Raw genomic sequence first — 8,878 nt, forward strand, 5'->3', positions numbered from 1 at the left:
TCATGAAAAGGACTCGAAAACACATCCGATTCAGAAGAAAACACAGATCCAGATGTTCAAAAAAGCTGAACATCAGCTTTTTACGAAGCCCGCTTCTTACGAAGCTACTCCCTTCGTACAAGGAGTCTGTTTCCCACTCGACACTCCAACTTTGACCATTTCAGCACTAGGAAGACTAATGCACTTCTGTTCCCGTACCCAGGCTGATCTGACGCTCCCTCCACTCCATTCCAGACTGTGTTTACTGTTAAACACACATAGTGAGTATACTTGACCCTCTTTTCGCTTTAAAACGCACCTTTTGGGGTGTAACATACGTTCATACATAAACACACTTGTCAAAACACACTACATGCTATAAACTGATTATCACACGCGAATGACCAATATACATATTTACACGTGACGCTTGATACATATGTGCAAGGACATTTACTCGTTGATGTTCCACCTTAGCTAGTATGGTACTATAGTTCGACTCACACCCGACGGAGTCTAGTTAAGGAACTTCACACCTCTCCTTCACAGTCATCTCGGGACTTAGCTTCAGTGATTGTCTAGTTTGTATATATGTTGTGTTGTATCTCGTTTATGTATATGGAAATTCGCAACGCTTTTATCTTTTTTATTACTATATCAAACCTGTATACTCGCCAATACATTTTTGTATAGACATGATTTTAACGTATGTTGCAGGTTAATTGCAGGTTATCTCGAAACAAGAATTAGGCTGCTTTAGATACACGCCTAGATTATTATCAAACTACTGAATCTCTTATTTGAACTATTTGTACTTGAATTTATATGACATTAGCTTTGCCATGAAAAGAAATTAATTATTATTGTCGCAATATTAGTGTTATGGATTCTCTCGAGCAATCTCGTCGCTTAGTGCCACATCCCGATGTTTCTGCCATCGGTTGGGGTGTGACATATTGGTATCAGAGCCATAACTACTGGGAATTAGGTAGGATTGCATGATCAGACCTAGTCTATAGTCTAAGTACCAAACAAACCTTCTTGTGTGAACCCACAAGCTGCCGCTTCGTACGAACCCCCATGTTGTGGCTTCTAACGAACGAACTATTTTTATGAATCTTGAAATGTTTAAATAAATGTTGCACCTTCGTACGAATGCAGCTTCGTACGAAGGGAGCCTTTCCTAAGGTTAAACACTTACTTGCCTTTCTTAAGGCTAACACAATATACACGATTGAAAACACTCGTATAACACAAACGAGTGATTGTGTCGAGATTAGGTGTGAAAACCAAGAACTCTCGATAAGATCACTCACTCCGCGTATTACTCTTAGCACGAGAATCATTCGTTGAGTTAGGAGTGATATCCATATCTCAATGGAAATCTCCATCTCTATCTAGTGGAACTCCCAAATTTATTCAGTGAGAGCTACCACAGTTAGGAGCGAAGTTGTTAAGTTAGGGGTGAAACCCACATCTTATAACCCATTCCACTCCCTAAACTAATTTTAAAAGATCTCACCAAAGTCTCGGTTGTTCCAATGACTCAGGACGCATAGTAACCGGAAGGGTAGTGTCTTTAGCCACAATGCGGTAAGAGCATTTACCTATTAGGCCAAAGCGTGTACCCCTACTCAAGAGAATGGTCGAATCACTTTGGGTAGTCACTTTCTCAAACCCAAGACGCTCTGTTAATCTTAAGCCTGCAATCGCCGATTTTACGCATCATCAAATTTTATTATGTTTACGTGTTTTTCGAATTGGAGATTTTACGCTTTATCGATTTCTCGTTTTACCGCTTTTCGCTTTCCGATTATATGCACAATTCGCACAGCCATCGCAATCTAAAACAAGAGCTAAATATCCGCAACAAAACTAAACCATAACAACTCTCTCTCTTAAACGCGTCCTCGTGCTATTTATACAGATATATATGTATATAGTATATGAGTATATGTGCTTATGTGAATACGTGAAAACCTAGGATTTTCGTGTCTCCTATGTGAATACGTGTTACTATGTCAACTATAACAAGTTTTAAATGCGCTAAATCGCATCACAATTTCAAAATCATTATGATCGAATATCATTCCAAATCTCTTTGTCTAGATGTCTTCGAACACTTCCACCTCGCGACGTATAGCGAGAAGAAATGCCCGAAGATACGCCGATAAGAGGATCACCTCGCTCGTGGCCAAGGAAATGACCAAGGTTATTCCTCAAATCGTCTCGCAGATTCAATCTCTCAACAATTCCCAGACACGGAAGACTCTAAGATCGATGCACCAAAGTCTACTTTGTCCTACAAGCAGTTCAAAGCTTGTGGCCCGATGGTCTTCACAGGCGACGAAGGAGTATCTCAGATGTTTCAATGGTTCGATGCTATCAAGGTTACCCTCCGTCAGAGTGGGTGCCCCGAGCATTTCCGTACTACATGCGCTACAGGAGTATTTCAGTCAAGAGCCCTCGACTGGTGGACAGCCGAGCATAACAGACGTGGGCACGATGCAGCCTACGCCCTCTCCTGGGATGAGCTGAAGGAGCTCATGAAGGAAGAGTACTACCCGCCCCACGAAGTCCCAAAGCTAGAAAACGAATTTTTGGGATATCAAGCAAGTCGAAGGCGACAACGCCGACCTCACAGCAAGGTTTAAACAGCTTAGCATCATTTGCCCAAGCCAAGTCGACACTCCTGAAAAGGCCATCAAGAAGTACCTACGTGCCTTGCCGGAGTGTGTGGGCGATTTTGTCGAAGCTGCAAGACCGGCTACCATCGAAGAAGCTTATCAATTGGCCGCAGAGATCAATGACAAGTGAGTCTTAGCTGGATTCTTCTCCAAGGATTCCACCAAGAAGACTAATCAAGCTACCACCGAATCATCCGAAGACGACGCACTACAGGAAGACACCGCCCAGACTAGCTGCTAGAGACTTTACCCAAGGCGTAACTACGCTGGAACTTTTCCCCTGTGTCAGAAATGTACCTATCACCACCAGGCTAGAGCCAACTGTCGCTATTGCACAAATTGCAACTGTTTCGGTCACTTCACCACCCACTGCCGCACAGGGCCGTGACAACAAGGCATAGTAGCACTCCCAGCACCACCGACGCAACCTGCAGCCCCAGCAACCGCAACACCAGCAAATGCAGCACTCGCAGTAGAAGCTCCAACAGTAACCACAACCCAAGCAAGGGTCTTCAACATCAACACCGACCAGGCGCAGAACGACGTAGTTAATGGAACGATTCTCGATGTTAGTACTTGTACTTTACAATTGTTCTATTGTTCGATGTCGCCTCAATATGCGATGCCGACTCTCTCTCTCTTTCTCTCTCTCTCTCTCTCTCTCTTCCGCCCTCTCTATCAAGTCCTCACACCCAGTCTAGGTTCACGCACATATTCTATTACTAGCACCATATAGTATATCACGATATAATATGTTTTACCCTGACTATGCGGCTTTAAAATAAGTTACGATAAACATGCAAGGATCAAATTAATCAAGGGTGCACACGGGATTATTTTGGTAAGTGCATGGAGATCGTAGTAAGTTCTAATGATGCCATAATGTTAAAAGTGTGGTGGATAGGCCGCTGGTACTTCCTATATATAAGCGTCTTAACCATGTTGACAAAGTGTGACATCTATTCACGGGACGGAGGAGGTGTGCTCAAAGCATGGTAGATACGCCGCTGGTACTTCCTATATATAAGTGCTTTGCCATACTAACAAACTCTCATGAAGAAAATGCCATGTGGAGTTGAACGTTATTAAGCCTCGTATATTATTGAGACTATTTTCAACACACTAAACTCCTTCGCAAGGCGTAACATCTCATTACTTCTCGATCGCACCATCGCTAGACTTTTTGTAAGTCTACACCAACACAATCTCACCTTCGCTAAAATCTATCTCGTTTCACCATCGCTATCCCTCTCGACGCTTTAACGCTTTATCGCATCTATCAATCTTACCGCTTCGATATTTCAAATCGCCAAACTGTTCGCACACGCTCTTATCGCTAACTAAGTTGCAATCAACTTCACTGCTCAATCTACTTGATCTTCCTTTCGAACTTGGTCCAACCATTTACCATTTGGACTAAGGATACTAAAACCTATCCATATCATGTCGAAACACATGACATCGCTTCACGAGATGGAGTCAATATGGCTAAAGCATGGTGGATACACCGCTTGTACTTCCTATATATAAGTGTTTTAGCCATATTAACAAACTTTTGTAGAAAGATGCCACGTGGGGCTCGACGCTAATTGAACTTTTGACACAGTTAAAACCTATTAGTTACCGTATGTTTTGAAAATAAATGAAACTTATTCTTTTACCGAATGTTTTGGAAATAAATGGGAAATTTTCTGAAAAATTTTAATTAAAACCTTAGGAGAAACAAAACTTTTCCTACAACGCTGGTTTAAACATTGACTCAGTTTAACACCACGTCATAAGAAAATTTTCATAAATCAGCTTTTTCTTTAAAATCTTTTTGTAATGATTTGACAAAAACTTTTTGAAAACTTAAAACATTTATGGATCGTCAACTCGTGAATTACTATTCCCTAGTCAAGCAAGTCGTTTTTTCTCATCAATTTTCCCATGCCACCGAGACGCTCTCACTCGTCAATCCTTGATCTATCACTCGTTCATTCTCGGCTTACCCTAACGCTTGTATCACTACTTATTCGTGTAAATTCTCACAGTCTTCCTTTCGAATGAATTTCGGGATGAAATTTCCTAAAGTAGGGGAGACTGTAACAACCTGCACTTTCGCGCTCGTTACTCTCGTTACGCCTAGCACCCGAGATTCGGATCATAATGTAAACTATATCGCTTACTACGCTACATCGCATATTTTCTCACTACATCGCTTATTTTAACACGCTATATCGCACTTCACAACGCTTACGCTTACACTACTACATCACGTGAGTATCTAAAATACTCGCTCGCTCTCGTACCATCGCAACGCAAACTCACACGCGGTTACTTATATATATATATATATATATATATATATATATATATATATATTATAGAGTAGGGTTCGCACGGAAAGTTTGTTTTTCCTAGAAAGTCTAGGAAGCGATCTGGTCCATCCGATTGGTGTGTTTAAGGGTTGAGATTAAATCAATGGCAATCTTGTAATATTTGAGTTTAATTAATTGATTGTTTTAAATGAGTAGGGGCAATTTTGTCAATGGCCGTGTTTTAAATCAATTAGATAACCGCCCAGTTCCTAATTTCAAGCGATTTTCCCTCTCTCTCTCTCTCCAAACCCATCTTGGAAACCCCAATCCCTACCAAAAATAACTACAATCATGGAAGAAGATAACTTTAGAAACGATGGAGAGCACCGGATCAAATTAAAACACTTCTCCATCTCCACCATCTCCAAGTTCATCATCACCATTCAAATATTGTTCTTATCATCTCCGTTTTCTTGACGGTGTGTTTTAACAGCAAGCAAATTAATACAGTTGTGTTTTAGCAGCAAGCAGATTCATACAGTTGTGGTTTAGCATCCAGATTCAAACAGATGTGTTTTAACATCAAGCAGATTGATACAGTTGTGTTTTAGCATTCAGATTCATACAGATGTGTTTTAAGAGCAAACAGATTCATACAGTTGTGTTTTAACAGCAAGCAGATTCATACAGATGTGTTTTAACAGCAAGCAGATTCATACAACTGTGTTTTAGCATTCAGATTCATACAGTTGTGTTTTAGCATCCAGATTCATACATATGTGTTTTAACAGCAAGCAGATTCATACAATTGTGTTTTAGCATTCAGATTCATACAGTTGTGTTTTAACAGCAAACAGATTCATACAGTTGTGTTTTAACAGCAAGCAGATTCATACACTTGTGTTTTAGCATTCAGATTCATACAGTTGTGTTTAACAGCAATCAGATTCATACAGTTGTGTTTTAGCATTGAGATTCATACAGTTGTGTTTTAACAATAATCAGATTCATACCCTGTGTTTTACCATCTTTATATTGTGGGATCTATAAAAAAAATTGACTTTAGCCCTGTAAACTGTTAAAACACAGCACCAAGAACTTGCTGATAAATTCCAGTAATCTCTTCTGAACAATGGAATATGCGATGTAATGTGACATAGACAATAACATAAAACACATTCAGATTGTTAAAATGCAAAAGAACTGTTAAAACACAACCTGATTATATATTGACTCCAGAGTGTTAAAACACACTGACTTCAACCTCTCTGACTGGTAACACACGTCACTAAGAACATGCTGATAGTTTTCAGATAAACACATTGACTTCCAGATTTGAATTCGAAAATAATAAAAATTCTGAAAATCATGGAATTTAGTTAATGAAGACACATTCCAAAAATAAAATTAAAATGTGAAATTACATGATAGCCCTTCTACTTAAAATCCCTCAATGACACATGTCCAATTCTTATTCCTTCCAAGACTTTATAGGAAAAATAGACTTTCTACCCAACTCCTACTCTTATATTATATTACTGGTTATATATATATATATATATATATATATTATTATCTATGTGTTAAAACTCGCTTAAACGCTCACTCGAACACTCGAATTATCGCTCTAAAACGCAACGCAACGCCACACTTAATGCCTTGGTAAAATACTTAAAGTACTCGCACTAACTAACGCAACAAAACACATCTAACGAACATCTGACAGGCGAAACGAGAATTTCTCACATAAAATTGTCCCTTCTTACGAAGCCAGCTTCGAACCAGACCACTATTAGCGCCTATGAATACCCAAGCCACTTCTCCATTTCACCATTGCTACCTTTTCTCTCAAAATCGCACCCGAACTTCTGTCCATCGATTTCCCAAGTAAGATCCGCTATTTTTACAAGTTTCACAACGATTTCCACTATGATTTTACATGAGTTTCACTCCGATTTCATCCAAACTTCTTTATTTTCATCCAAACTCCATCTTTTTCATCTAAACTTCTTTATTTATGAAAACCTTCATTCTTTTACCAAAAACCTTCATCTTTTTCATCAAAACTTCTTATTTTACTACGGATCTACACTTGAACTAGTGATTTAGGCTAAGCTTTGGCTTCCCAAGATGTAGATATGAAGATCTCACACTCACCAAGGGTTTAGTCCAAGTAAAACCTCCTTTAAGCTCGATTTTTACACAAAAACGAACCAAAACCGACATATATTTCATTCACTGGATAGTGGGACGAGGTGGTGTCGAAACCGTCATGAAAAGGACTCGAAAACACATCTGATTCAGGCGAAAACACAGATCCAAACGCTCAAAAATGCTGAACAGCAGCTTCTTACGAAGCCCGCTTCTTACGAAGCCCGCTTCTTACGAAGCCCGCTTCTTACGAAGCCACTCCCTTCGTACAAGGAGTCTGTTTCCCACTCGACACTCCAACTTTGACCATTTCAGCACTAGGAAGACTGATGCACTTCTGTTCCCGTACGCAGGCTGATTCAACGCTCCCTTCACTCCATTCCAAACCGTGTTTACTGTTAAACACGCACAGTGAGTATACTTGACCCTCTTTTCGCTTTAAAACGCACCTTTTAGGGTGTAACATACATTCATACATAAACACACTTGTCAAAACACACTACATGCTATAAACTGATTATCACACGCGAATGACCAATTTACATATTTACACGTAATGTTTGATACATATGTCACGGCCCCCGACCCGGTTTGACCCGTTTCAGGAGCCGCGGGACAGAAATCCTGCGGTATTTAATTTAGGCGACAGCGGAAGTCTTTTAAAACAGGATCTTTAGTATTGAAACTGCTCATTACATAATTTAGGGATAAAACCCAGTAATTTATAATAATGTGATTTCCATGGAAATCTTTATTTTTAAAACATGTTCCTTTATTTATTTACACTGAGCCACTTTTCTAAGCTGGTAGTGCTTCCTGGCACTTTTCTTTGCTCATAACAGATTACCTGAAACATGTTTGAAAAAGGTTTTGTCAGCGGGGAAATACTGAGTGAGTTCATTCAGTTTTTTAGGAAATGACCCATAGTTATAAATTACAGCATAAGAGCGATTACAATGGTTCATATCTTATTTTTATCTGGCTTTCTGTCACAATGGTGACAAGTCACAATGGTGACGATGGTCATACCACTATTAGGTTAATGAACTCTAATAGTGACGTTTCTCCCTAGTAGGTCAATGAACCTAACTGGGAGAAATAGTAATGTGCACAATACCCCACTAACCAATAAATCAAGATATCCATGACTTAGTCCCTGTAATTATAACACTTTGAAAATAATTTGGAGTATTGTAAAACAGTTGATAAAAAGAAGAATGACTCACATTGCAGATTTAACGAGCAGTGTATAAGCCTACTGATTAGCCTTGATTATTTCTAATTGAATAATAATGCACACAAAACAGGATTAGTGATCTATACAGCAGTTACGATAATTCCCCGAGATCAATTTTGACAATGAATGTCCAAGTGCAATACTTCGGCTCATTTATCAAAATGACAAATGATAAAGTATAGTACTTCAACTCGTATATCGAATTATCGACAACGACAAAGTACAATGCTTCGGCTCATTATCGAATTATCGACAACGATAAAGCATAACCCAATGTGGGCGGCACTTAGACATTCTTTGAATGTATTGATTCCGGAAACTGAATCGTAATAGCGATCGAGTAATTACCCTGTTCTGCGGCAGCGATTCGATAATTGTGTGTTGGACTGTTTTGCTTATAACTCGATCTACGTAACTCCGATTTTCGTCGTTCCAGTGCCAAAATTCAAGTCCCAACCCCTGCTATTTATACTGAGATTTTGACACCGTCGCGTAGCGCGAGGGGTACCCCCTTAGCCGTCGCG

Source organism: Helianthus annuus, chromosome 16 (assembly GCF_002127325.2).
Source record: "Helianthus annuus cultivar XRQ/B chromosome 16, HanXRQr2.0-SUNRISE, whole genome shotgun sequence".
Taxonomy (NCBI): Eukaryota; Viridiplantae; Streptophyta; class Magnoliopsida; order Asterales; family Asteraceae; genus Helianthus; species Helianthus annuus.